Source organism: Arachis stenosperma, chromosome 6 (genome assembly GCF_014773155.1).
Source record: "Arachis stenosperma cultivar V10309 chromosome 6, arast.V10309.gnm1.PFL2, whole genome shotgun sequence".
NCBI classification, from domain to species: Eukaryota; Viridiplantae; Streptophyta; class Magnoliopsida; order Fabales; family Fabaceae; genus Arachis; species Arachis stenosperma.
Genome location: NC_080382.1, coordinates 126816066 through 126830365, shown reverse-complemented (window position 1 = coordinate 126830365; position 14300 = coordinate 126816066). Strand labels below are relative to the sequence as shown.

The window sequence follows — 14300 nt, the reverse complement described above, 5'->3', positions numbered from 1 at the left end:
TTCTTTTCCTCTGACACCTCAAGGAATCTCTATACTGTGACATAGAGGATTCCACATTTTCTTGTTCTCTTCTCTTTCATATGAGCAGGAGCAGAGACAAAGGCATTCTTGTTGAAGCTGACCTTGAACCTGAAAGGACCTTGAAGCGAAAGCTAAGAGAAGCTAAGGCACAACTCTCTGTTGAGGACCTGACCGAATTCTTCAAAGAAGAAGAACCTATGGCAGCCGAAAACAACAACAATGCCAACAATGCAAGGAAGGTGCTGGGTGACTTTACTGCACCTACTCCCGACTTCTATGGGAGAAGCATCTCTATCCCTGCCATTGGAGCAAACAACTTTGAGCTTAAGCCTCAATTAGTTTCTCTAATGCAACAGAATTGCAAGTTTCATGGACTTCCATTGGAAGATCCTCATCAGTTTTTAGCTGAATTCTTGCAAATCTGTGACACTGTCAAGACTAATGGGGTAGACCCTGAGGTCTACAGACTTATGCTATTCCCTTTTGCTGTAAGAGACAGAGCTAGGACATGGTTGGACTCACAACCTAAAGAAAGCCTAGACTCATGGGAAAAGCTAGTCAATGCCTTCTTGGCAAAGTTCTTTCCACCTCAAAAATTGAGTAAGCTTAGAATGGAAGTCCAAACCTTCAGACAGAAGGATGGAGAATCCCTCTATGAAGCTTGGAAAAGATACAAACAATTGATCAGAAAATGTCCTTCTGACATGCTTTCTGAATGGAGCATCATAGGTATTTTCTATGATGGTCTCTCTGAACTATCCAAGATGTCTTTGGATAGCTCTGATGGAGGATCTCTTCATTTGAAGAAGACGCCTACAGAAGCTCAAGAGCTAATTGAAATGGTTGCAAATAACCAATTCATGTACACTTCTGAAAGGAATCCTGTGAACAATGGGGCAAATCAGAAGAAAGGAGTTCTTGAGATTGATACTCTGAATGCCATTCTGGTTCAGAACAAGATATTGACTCAACAAGTCAATTTGATTTCTCAAAGTCTGTCTGGAATGCAAAATGCACCAAGCAGTACTAAGGATGCTTCATCTGAAGAAGAAGCATATGATCCTGAGAACCCGGCCTTCAATGGAAGAGATGAATTACCTAGGAGAACCCTACGGAAACACCTATAATTCTTCATGGAGAAATCACCCAAATTTCTCATGGAAGGATCAACAGAGACCTCAACAAGGTTTCAACAACAATAATGGTGGAAGAAACAGGTTTAGCAATGGCAAGCCTTTTCCATCATCTTCTCAGCAACAGACAGAGAGTTCTAAGCAGAGCCACTCTGACTTAGCAACCATGGTCTCTGATCTAATCAAAACCACTCAAAGTTTCATGACTGAAACAAGGTCCTCCATTAGGAATTTGGAGGCACAAGTGGGACAGCTGAGCAAGAAAGTTACTGAACTCCCTCCTAGTACTCTCCCAAGCAACACAGAAGAAAATCCAAAAGGAGAGTGCAAGGCCATCAACATGGCCGAATTTGGAGAGGAAGGAGAGGAAGTGAACGCCACTGAGGAAGACCTCAGTGGGCGTGCACTGACCTCCATTGAGTTTCCCAGTGAGGAACCATGGGAATCTGAGGCTCAAAATGAGACCATAGAGATTCCATTGGACTTACTTCTGCCTTTCATGAGCTCTGATGAGTATTCTTCCTCTGAAGAGGATGAGTATGTCATTGAAGAGCAAGTTGCTAAATACCTTGGAGCAATCATGAAGCTAAATGACAAGTTATTTGGAAATGAGACTTGGGAGAATGAACCTCCTTTGCTCACCAAAGAACTGGATGACTTGTCTAGGCAGAAATTACCTCAAAAGAGACAAGATCCTGGGAAGTTTTCAATACCTTGTACCATAGGCACCATAACCTTCAAGAAGGCTCTGTGTGACTTAGGGTCAAGTGTAAACCTCATGCCTCTCTCTGTAATGGAGAAACTAGGGATCTTTGAGGTGCAAGCTGCAAGAATCTCATTAGAGATAGCAGACAACTCAAGAAAACAAGCTCATGGACTTGTAGAGGATGTTTTGGTGAAGATTGAAAACCATTACATCCCTGCTGATTTCATAATCCTAGAGACTGAGAAGTGCATGGATGAAACCATCATCCTTGGCAGACCCTTCCTAGCCACAGCAAAGGCTGTGATTGATGTTGATAGAGGCGAACTGATCATTCAAGTGAATGAAGAATCCTTTGTGTTTAAGGCTCAAGGATATCCCTCTGTCACCATGGAGAGGAAGCATAAAGAGCTTCTCTCAAATCAGAGTCAAACAGAGCCCCCGCAGTCAAACTCTAAGTTTGGTGTTGGGAGGCCACAACCAAACTCTAAGTTTGGTGTTGAACCCCCACATTCAAACTCTAAGTTTGGTGTTGGGAGGTTCCAACATTGCTCTGAGAAAATGTGAGGCTCCATGAGAGCCATCTGTCAAGCTACTGACATTAAAGAAGCGCTTGTTGGGAGGCAACCCAATGTTATATTTTATCTATTTTCTTTTGTTATTTTATGTTTTTTGTAGGTTGATGATCATGAGAAGTCACAAAATCAATTGAAAAAGCAAAAACAGAATGAAAAACAGGAAGAAAAACAGCACACCCTGGAGGAAGAACCCACTGGCGTTTAAACACCAGTGAGGCTAGCAATTGGGCGTTTAACGCCCAGTCTGGCACCATTCTGGGCGTTTAACGCCAGAAAGGGGCACCAGACTGGCGTTAAACGCCAGAAAAGGGCAAGAACCTGGCGTTAAATGCCAGGAATGGGCACCAGCCCGGCGTTTAACGCCAGAAATGGCTCAAAACGCAATTTTGCATGCCATTTGGTGCAGGGATGACTTTTCCTTGACACCTCAGGATCTGTGGACCCCACAGGATCCCCACCAACCCCACCACTCACATCCATCCTTCATAAAATCCCACCTACCTCACCATTCAAATTCAAACCACTTTTCCACCCAAACCCACCCTCACTTGACCGAACTTTACCCTCCCCCCTCTCCTATATATACCCTTCTTCACCCCTTCATTTTCACACAACCTAAACACCACTTCTCCCCCATAATGGCCGAAACACAAAGCCATTCCCTTCTTCCTCATTCCTTCTTCTTCTACTCTCTTCTTTCTTCTTTTGCTCGAGGACGAGCAAACTTTTTAAGTTTGGTGTGGTAAAAGCATTGCTTTTTGTTTTTCCATAACCATTTATGGCATCCAAGGCCGGAGAAACCTCTAGAAAGAGGAAAGGGAAGGCAAAAGCTTTCACCTCCGAGTCATGGGAGATGGAGAGATTCATCTCAAGGGTGCATCAAGACCACTTCTATGAAGTTGTGGCCATGAAGAAAGGTCAACTTTGATCAAAGGTTGGACCAAGTCCTCACAGACATTTGTGAAGAGGGCGCACAATGGAAGAGAGATTCAAGAGGCAAGCCGGTTCAATTGAGAAGGCATGACCTCAAGCCCGTGGCTAGAGGATAGTTGGAGTTTATCCAACGCTCAGTCATTCCCACTAGCAACCGGTCCGAAGTTACTCTAGACCGAGCCATCATGATTCATAGCATCATGATTGGAGAAGAAGTGGAAGTTCATGAGGTTATAGCCCAAGAACTCTATAAGGTGGCGGACAAGTCCTCTACCTTGGCAAGGTTAGCCTTTCCTCATCTCATTTGTCACCTCTGTTATTCAGTCGGAGGCAAAAAGCTACTAGTCCCGCTCATCTAATTTGGAGCTATGTTTCATTGATAATTTGGAGTCTATAGTATATTTTCTTCTTTTTATCTTATTTGATTTTCAGTTGCTTGAGGACAAGCAACAATTTAAGTTTGGTGTTGTGATGAGCGGATAATTTGTACCCTTTTTGGCATTGTTTTTAGTATGTTTTTAGTAGTTTTAGTTGAGTTCTTAGTATATTTTTATTAGTTTTTAGTTAAAATTCACTTTTCTGGACTTTACTATGAGTTTGTGTGTTTTTCTGTGATTTCAGGTATTTTCTGGCTGAAATTGAGGGACCTGAGCAAAAATCTGATCCAAAGACTGAAAAGGACTGCAGATGCTGTTGGATTCTGACCTCCCTACACTCGAAGTGGATTTTCTGGAGCTACAGAAGCCCAATTGGCGCGCTCTCAACGGCGTTGGAAAGTAGACATCCTGGGCTTTCCAGCAATATATGATAGTCCATACTTTGCCCAAGATTTGATGGCCCAAACCGGCGTTCAAAGTCACCCTCAGAATTCCCAGCGTTAAACGCCGGAACTGGCACCAAAATGGGAGTTAAACGCCCAAACTGGCATAAAAGCTGGCGTTTAACTCCAAGAAGAGTCTCTACACGAAAATGCTTCATTGCTCAGCCCAAGCACACACCAAGTGGGCCCGGAAGTGGATTTTTATGTCATTTACTCATCTCTGTACACCTTAGGCTACTAGTTTTCTATATATAGGACCTTTTACTATTGTATTTTCATCTTTGGACATCTAGTTCTTAGATCATTGGGAGGCTGGCCTCACGGCCATGCCTAGACCTTGTTCTTATGTATTTTCAACGGTGGAGTTTCTACACACCATAGATTAAGGTGTGGAGCTCTGCTGTACCTCGAGTATTAATGCAATTACTATTGTTCTTCTATTCACTTCCGCTTGTTCTTTGTCCAAGATATCACTTGTTCTTCAACTTGATGAATGTGATGATCCGTGACACTCATTATCATTCTCACCTATGAATAAGGTGACTGAAAACCACTTTTGTTCTACAAGCAACCAAGGCTCTAGTGAATATCTCTTGGATTCCTGATACACGATGCATGGTTGATCGCCTGACAACCGAGTGCTCGCCTGACAAACGAGCCAGCCATTCCGTGAGATCAGAGTCTTCGTGGTATAGGCGAGAACTGATGGCGGCATTCAAGAGAATCCGGAAGGTCTAACCTTGTCTGTGGTATTCTGAGTAGGATTCAATGATTGAATGACTGTGACGTGCTTCAAACTCCTAGCAGGCGGGGCGTTAGTGACAGACGCAAAAGAATCAATGGATTCTATTCCGGCCTGACCGAGAACCGACAGCTGATTAGCCATATGCTGTGACAGAGCATAGGAACATTTTCACTGAGAGGATGGGAGGTAGCCACTGACAACGGTGAAACCCTACATAAGCTTGCCATGGAAAGGAGTAAGAAGGGTTGGATGAAGACAGTAGGAAAGCAGAGAGACGGAAGGGAAGGCATCTTCATACGCTTATCTGAAGCTCCTACCAATGAATTACATAAGTACCTCTATCTTTATCTTTATGCTTTATTCGTATATCACTATACCCATTTGAGTCTGCCTGACTAAGATTTACAAGGTGACCATAGCTTGCTTCATACCAACAATCTCCGTGGGATCGACCCTTACTCGCGTAAGGTTTATTACTTGGACGACCCAGTGCACTTGCTGGTTAGTTGTGCGAAGTTGTAGTGATCACAATTTCGCGCACCACACCGCAACACTCGTTGGTTCGTCGCCCACCTGAAATTACCTGCCCGAGAAGAACCTCGTCGCCGTCTTCACGAGAGCGTCGCGTCTTTATCAGATAAGTGAGCACCGTTGTCGCCATCTTCGTCGCAACGGTGAGTCGTGAGTGCAGCAGTGAACGTCGTTGTCGTCGCCTTTGTCACAATAGTTAGTGTCGTTGTTGCCATCATCCTCACAGCAACCCTCGCAGTAAGCCAGTAACCCTCGCCGCTCTTCCTTCCTTCAATTATTCTGTAATTGTTGTGATTTCTATGAATATGTGATTTCTCCTGACTTGTTGTGATTGTTGTGATTTCTATGATTTATGTGATTTATGTGATGTCTTTTGATTTTCTGTGATTGTTGTAATTTATGTGATTTTTGGGATTTACCTTGAAGTATTTTTGTGATTCTGCTAAATATATGTGTCTCTCTGAAGAATATGTTCATGTAAGTAAACTATATACAATACACTATTTTTTCATATTATTGTTGATTTATTATACGATTTTGATTTTAACTTTTAATTGTTCTTATCGATATATGAATAAGATTCAAACAAATCTATCTTTGATGAATTATATATGAAGCATAGATACATATGAATTCTTGTTTCCAAATACCTTTAGACTATGGTTGTGGAGATTTGGTTTGGTGCTCTTCTTATGCACACATTTTATATATCCCTGCAGCCATACCAGAATTTCAAAATAGAAGAACCACCTTGTTTTCTATTTCTCTACTCTGTGAACCCAAACACCAATCTTCCCGAAGCCAGCCTCCTCCATTCAATCCAACCCACTCAGTGGCATTCCGTCGAACACCTCACCCCTAACCTTTCCCATTCATTTCTTTCTTCTACCCTCACCGCCCTCCATCACTACCCTTATCTCGTCCATCATTTATTCACCCTCCTCCTCCGTTACTATCCTCTCTCTATCAACAAGCTTCTTTTTTCCATAATAGAATTCTTGCCATAATCAATTTTTAGCAAGATCAAAAGTATAATTTTTGTCCTAACATAATTAGTTAATTACAGACAAGTGAAAAGAAATGGTGTGGTGGGAATAATGAACATGTTGATAAATCAAAATCTTCTAGTGATGATTATCCAATGAAGATGAACTTTGATTAGAGGCTTCGGAGGTTGGAGAAAGATGTTCGAATGTAAAAAGTGGTTACCCAGTTGTTAATGTTAGTTGTGTTTGTATTGATAGTGTTGATGGTTATCTTGTATTGTAAATCATGAATGAGTTGGTGGTGGATTTTCTGTATTCATTGGATGAGCAATATATGTAAAAATGGTATTTGTTGATGGAATGATAACCTAGTTAACTATGAATTTATTGAATTTATATTTGTTCATGAAATGAACCAAAAACAGTAATATGTTAAAGAAGGCAACAAAAGTGATTGAAAACCACAAAGTATAAGTGTATTAAGATAAATTTTATAATTTAGCAAAAAATAGCCAGGGACAAACATAAAGGGTAGCCAACTAACATGAAGCTGCTAAATGTAGTTGCCTCAAAAAGAAAGACTTCACAACAAAACATAAAGGATCACACATCCTTGTATAGTTATTGTCTAGTAAAAAGTTTTAATAACACAAAACAGAAGGCCCTATACACATTTATCTAAAGGCTTCAATTCTTCTTTCTTGGAAGCTTAAATCCTAGAGTTGGAATGAACTTCATCAAATTGGCAATTTTTTTTTGCTATTCCTGAACTAGCACCCTGCATGGGATTCACTATTAGAGAGGTTGCCAGTGGAGAGGATCTTCTTCTTGGTGACAACTTTGAAGGCCTTTTCATACCAGGATCCTATATGAATAAAAATTAGCTTTACGCATAAATGAGCATTCAACTGAATCATAAAATCCTAATGATATAAATATTAAACTAGCTGTTGAAAATCTTCTGTGTCAGAAACAGTTGGCTGAGATATCTCTATCTCTACTGGTTGTACAATAGTAGTGGGTAGTGCATTGTCAGTAGGCTGCACAACAGAATTATTTTCTCCATCACCTTGGTCAACTACATCTTGGGGCTGCTCAACTTGCTGCTCAGGTGCAGGATCATCTCCATCATTTTTCTTCTTCTCAACAGCTTTAGCAGCAGTAGCAGCAGCAACAGCATCAGTCACTCTTTTCTTCTTGCAACCTCTCCTTGTATATGTCTCTTTTCACCACAGAACCTACAAGTAAATGTTCCCAATTGTCTTTTCAGATGTATATTATCTCTATTGTTACTAAAAAATTTGTTATTAACTTTGGGCTTTTTAGATCCTCCTACCCTTTTCATATGCATCTGTCCTTCTCTTTATCTTGAGTTTTTCAGGTTTCTTCTTGATTTTTGGTGCATGTGGCCTATTGCAGTCATCTGTTTGCTCCCATAATGGTTGCCCAAGAATTGGATGAATGTGATAATCATATGTTTCCCTGTATGACTCCATCGTTAGCCATCTGTGACAAAAATCTTCTAGTTGCTTGTTAACTCGAGAAAGTGCAGCACACGCATGCACATAAAGAATACCTGCATATGTCTAACAATCACATCAACCATGAATCTTAGTCGTATAGCGTTAATGTAATTACTTAGGATACAAACATAATTGTAATACATAAGCAACTGACCTATAAGCATCCAAAATTGGCAAGTACATAATTTTTTTCTATGTCCACGACATAGTTAGTTAGGTGTCCATGCACCTCAAATTTTTCGTATCTGTTATCCCCGGTCAAAATAGGCTTCCAATTCTTAGACTCTTTTTTTACTTTCTCCAGTCTACTCTTTATAACCGGTGTGAGTTTTTCAGTGTGATTGCTTAATTTCACCTTGTTTTTGGCTATGATCCGCATAACAAACATTCGAACCTCCTCTAGCAATGTTATAATGGGCTTGGCTCTTGCATCCTTGATCTTTACATTGAACACCTCACATACATTATTACATATGCTATCAAACTTCGGCTTATGGCTGAATAAGCTTCTGGTCCAAGCATCCAGTAGCCACTTGTCTAAATATGCACATGCATCCACATTTAGTTTTTTTATCTTGTCCATTTCATCCCTAAATTCTTGATAAGTTGTTGTCCTTGCACATTTTTACAAAAGCCCCCATAGCTATAGGTTCTTCCAATTTTTGTTGAAATTTTTCCATAAATGCCAAATGCAAAAATGGTGATGCACATTGGGCATTACCTCTTGCACTACCGATATCAGTCCCTGACAGTTAGGAACATCATGGAACAGTTTAGACATCATCACATGTATACATATCTAACCATTCATCTAATATACACATAAAAGTCCCTAACTGTCAAGTCGATAACCATAACAGTCCCTACCATTTACTCATTTTTCCCATAAAAGTCCCTAACATCCAGTATACTCATAAAAGTCCCTGAATTTTAATATAATAAACCATAATAACCCATGACTAGTCACACTAACCATTCTTATCATCATCTAAAAGATAACATATAATAGCAATTACATGTAACAGCACAATCACATAGCTAATGGAACCTATAAGTATTAATATATCATAGAATCAGATTAGCACAAAATATAAGATGTCTCCGTACCTTTTGCATATCTGATATGAAGCACCAGCCTTATCTTTGTAGTAGTCCAAGTCTAGACATAATAACTCAAGTTTCAGTTTTGTGTATTTTCCACCCTAACAATAGCCCAAGCTATTACATAGATATGATGATTTCCATCTAGCCTGACTGCTGACAAAATTTGTCCAACAAACTGTGTCTTTAAGAATGCCCCATCCAAGCCTATCAACGGACAACAGCCAGCCTTGAACCCATTTTTATAGCCACTTAAGCACACATACATCTTATCAAATGTAAATTTACTATCTGGTTGTGGTGTGGTACATATTTGCACCGTGGAACCAAGATTGGTTTTTAGCAAGGTCATGCTATAATCTCGAATCATCCTATATTGTTCTTTCTCATCAATATACACCACAATTCTAGCATCCATTAAGGCCCTTGAAACTAATTCTTTTTTGGTGTCAAATCAAATCATGTCTTGAAATAAGTTGTAGCCTCGTAGTGTTTAATACTATGATATTTTTTCACCTTCTTAACAAACTTGTTGCAGACCCAATTCCTATTGGCAGCCCTATTTTTGTCATCTCTAGGACAAGTGTGGTTATCGTTAAAGGTTTTAATTTGCCAACACGTGTCCTCATGGTCTCTTGATGCATAGGCCATCCATGGACACTCCTTAACCTTACAAAGTGTCCTGCACCTTATATTATCATTCTTAACCAGCTTTATGATCCTACCCTCTTGAATTGTATATTTCCTCACAGCTTCTCTAAAATTCCACTTGGTTCCAAACTTCATGCCAACCTCAAGATGCAGCTCCCCAAATCTTACATCCTCTCTAAACATAGGACATGCATCTTCAGAATCATAGTCTTCTTCCAGCTCATCTTCTGAATTTGGAGGAGTCTTCATCTCCTCCGAGTGCTATGAATTGGTGCCATCTGAATCAACACCAAGATCTAATTCATCATCTGCACCTTCAACAAAACTATCGACAAATCCAAGATCAACCCATCTAGGGATGTCAATGGGGTAGGGCGGGGGCGGGGGATGCAGATTTTCTTTCCGTCCCCGCCCCGATCCCCGCCATGGGGTTAATTACCCCCATCCCCATTTCCTGCGTTCTCCGTGTTTCCTGCGGGTCCCCATTCCCCATCTTTTATGTTGAACATTTATGTGAAAATTACCATAAAAAATTTTAAAAAATATAAAAAAACACAAAACATTATTACAACACACAAACATACATATCTTATCCAAGATTACAACTTACAAGTCAAGAAATATAAAATAACAAATCATAGTCCATAAAACGAAATTTTAAAACACAACTTCCATTCTTAAAAAAGATATAAAATAAAGTCTTCAAACTTCCAACAAACAACTCCATGTTCTCTGTTAAAATACAACACAAACATGAATATGTTAACATACATCATAAACAAGAATACCATATATTTAATAAGAATTTGACATAATAAAAGATAATTACCTAAACTCCTAAATCTCCATATCCATTACATAGTCCCAAGGAATTGGAATTTTTGACAATGATTTACCTATATTATATCAACCAAATTTAATCCTTGCTTCGTGTCACCTCCAATCTTTCTTTCATAATATTTATATATTGTCTTCCACTTTCTATCTATTTGTTCCCTCCTAAAATGTTTCCAAACCTGAGAAGTTAATCCTTTTTTGTTAGGACTATTTTGCACACTTTGGCTAACTTCTTGTCCTCCCTGTAATGCTTCTTCTTGTCCTTCCTCTTGTGTTTCTTGGACATGTACTTCAATTGTTTGACCCTCATCATCTTGAGTTGGTTCTGTCTCATTATTATTTTCAATAGGAGTCGAGCTTAAACTATACATCCTATACAGTAAGATTTAATACAAAAATACTAAATTAAAATTCAATACATAAATACTAAATCACAGAATCAACTCAGAACAAGCAAATTGAACCCAGCAACTCAGAATTATGGAATCAGAGTTATTAACAAATTGAATCACAAAATCAACTCAAAATAAGCAAAAATAAATACTTTTGATTATAAGATCCAAAAGCAAGCATATGAGGGGATCGGAGTGATTGAAACGCTAATTATGGATTTGTTAATTTGCTTTACCCTTACATACATTTATAAATATTGATAAATACTTTTTCCTCTAATAACAAAATGTTTGTGCATTTTGACACAGCAAAATGGATTTACTAATTTGCTTTACCCTTACAAAATGTAATGTTCGTACAACACATATAAAAAAAAGGTTCACAGACATCGTTGTACTAGTTAAGAAAATTCCAGTTTAGGATTTAAACAAAAATATTTATTGCAATAATATCTTTGTATGCTGTTAGAGGATATGAATCCTAATGAGATTGTTTCAATCTTGCTTAAAGTCATAAATAGAACAGCCAAGATCATAATTCATAAACAGAACAGCATATCATTTACAGAACAGCATAGCATAAAGTCATAAACAGCCAATAAAATCAGAATTCATAATTAATAAAAAATAAAAAAATAAAGTATGAAAAAATAAAAAAATTGTCACCAATTATCAGAAATTCATAGAACAAATTATTCATTAACAAAAACAACAGCCACCAACTTCAAAAAAATCAAAATCACCATCAAATTCATGAAAAAAAATAAAAACCTAAAGTGAAATCCCAAAATACAAGAAGAAAAGGAGAGAACAGTGAATCTTACCAGGGATAAAAGAGAAATAGCCGAAGAGGTCAGAGACGCCGGTGAAAAGAAGAGCGGCGAACGACGCGGAAGAGGGAGAACGAAAGAGGGCGCACGGGGTGGTGTGGTGATGATGCAGTGAGTGGGCCGGTTGAAACGGATAGTGGCGAGCCCGTGACGATGGTGGTCGGAGGTGGTTGGCTGGAACGAGGGAGAGAACGCAGAGGAAGGGTGCAAAGACGAAGGATTTCACGAGGAGCAGGGTGAGGGACTGAGGGTGTTTAGGGATTGGAATGCGGCGCTCTATGTGGGAACTAGGAAGAGGAGTTAAGGTTTTAATTTTTCTATATATATATATATATATATATATATATATATATAAGGTGAAATGACTAAAAGACTAAAATAAAAACTAAATTCTTAAGGGTATTTAAGTTATTTAATATATTCGAGGATAGTGGGGAATACGGGGACGGGGATCCCCGCTCGGGTCCCCGCATATGCTTCGGGAGAATTTTGTCCCCCATCCCTGTCCCCGCAGAAAAAATTTCCCACCATCGGGGACCTATTCGGGACGGTTCCCATGGGGATTTCCGTCTCCTGTGAATTTTTGACACCCCTGTCCTCATCGTCGCTAACTCCTAAATCAAAGCATCATCTTCAAGCAATATCTTATCCTTCCCTTTAGTGAGTGGATTAAAATTTCTGGTTGGCATGTCTGTCTGTACTTTATTTTTCCTAATCCTACTCCCAATCTTGATATAATTTTCTGCAGTATCAAAATCAGAGGAGCTGTCTTCATCAAGACCTGGCCTAAAAAGGCTATCTTCTGCATTGTCATAGGAGTCAGAAGACACTTAAAAGGAAACTTCATTGTTATATACTTTACTCTTAAATCCTCTAGTAGCAGACCTTGTACATGGTCTCCTTGATATACTGGATTTGTTAGTCAGTTTTGGCTTATTGGACTTATCTGAGTTGGTGCACTGGCTGGGCTTGGTGAGCTAGATGATTCTGGTGGGCTTGGTGGACTTAGTGGACTGGATGATTCTGGTGGGCTTTGTTGCCTTGGGGGGTTGGTTGTTTTGGAAAGGTTGGTTGTTTTGAAATGGTTAGTGTTGTGTGTAATCAGCTGGTTTGGAGTCATTAAAATTGGTGGTGGCTGTATGACTTTGGATAGGATTACAACTTTAATTTTTGAAGGTGATAGTTGTGTTTTTCTTGGACATTTTTTGTTTTTGTTGGAGCTGGACTTGCTATGCCTATTGGGTATAGAATTGGTGGTGGGAGTAACTATGACTGCATAAGTCTCAATTTCAGGGAGGGGGATTCACAATAGCCTCTATAGTAGTATTACACCCCTCTCCAACATCATTATCCAAATATATAACTGTGTTATTGCCCTCTAAGACTTCCAACACTGACACACCATGCTCAAAATATACATCAATCACTCCATCATTTCTCCTAGCACAATTCACCATTTCTCTTATTTTTTGTCACTATTTAGGTTTCTCAACCCATTTTCCAAGTCTTTTCTAGGAACATGCCACGAACAATGCTTTATGTCATGGTACCCAAGCTCCTTATGGTAGTTTCGTATGTAGAAGACATAAGAGTATCGGCATATAGATCACCTAAATACACCTTGTTGTCTAGAGAATATACCATTAACCCTTCTGCATTTTTTTGAAATCACCCCCATGATGAAACATGATGTCCAACATCTCTTTCATCTGCAATAAATTCAAAATTTACACTTAATACAAGCAGATTTTGTTGGCCTACTAATGCATAATAAAAAAAAAAACAAAATCAACACCATAAGAACACATATTTTTTCAATTCTATAAATATCGTTTATCCTATTCTTGTTTTATTCAGGTAAAATTGAGCATCCCACAAAATTCCAACCTACCTTCAAACCCTAGAGACTACAATGACAACAAAATGAGAAAATCTCAACCACACTAACAACTTACATATAATGAAGAACCAACACTGTATTGGAAATTCAAGGTAAAAAAAGGTTGTCTTGAGTCTGATGAGGATGGTTGAACCTCGTGCTTTTGGTCGAGGAGGGGAACAACTAAAGAGTCTTCAGTCAGATTAGTTCTTCTCTCAACTTTTTCAACCCTAGCAATAGAACCTTACGACAATGCCATTGATGAAGAGACGAAGAAGAAGTGGGAGGGTGGAAGAAGAAGAGGCAAGCGAAGTGTTTGTATTGGAGACAAAATTATTTTTCATGCTACATATCATCCAAACGGCGTCATTTCTTACACACCAGGAGGCCAAACCAAAATGACAATGTTTTGGAGCTATCCAGTGTGGCAAAACGAGGCTATATAAGCACTCCAATGATGACTCATGACCAAAAACATGCTCAGAGACCACTATAAGTGTTCGGAGCTCTATTTAGGGGACTACTATAGAAAAATTGGGATCTTGAGGACTACATTGAGTATTCACGCGAATCTTAGGAAATATTATGGGGATCCAATTAGACATCTTCCACATTCCTTTGCCAATCTTAATGCACT

The 14300-nt window shown here is 39.2% G+C and overlaps 1 non-coding gene across 1 annotated transcript; it reads right to left on the bottom strand.

The window, feature by feature from the left end:
- Positions 1 to 623: 623 nt before the first annotated feature.
- LOC130937542 (small nucleolar RNA R71) lies at positions 624 to 731 on the bottom strand. The gene has a single exon (XR_009068757.1). It is a non-coding gene; the product is annotated as a small nucleolar RNA R71 (small nucleolar RNA).
- Between the last annotated feature and the right edge of the window lie 13569 nt (positions 732 to 14300).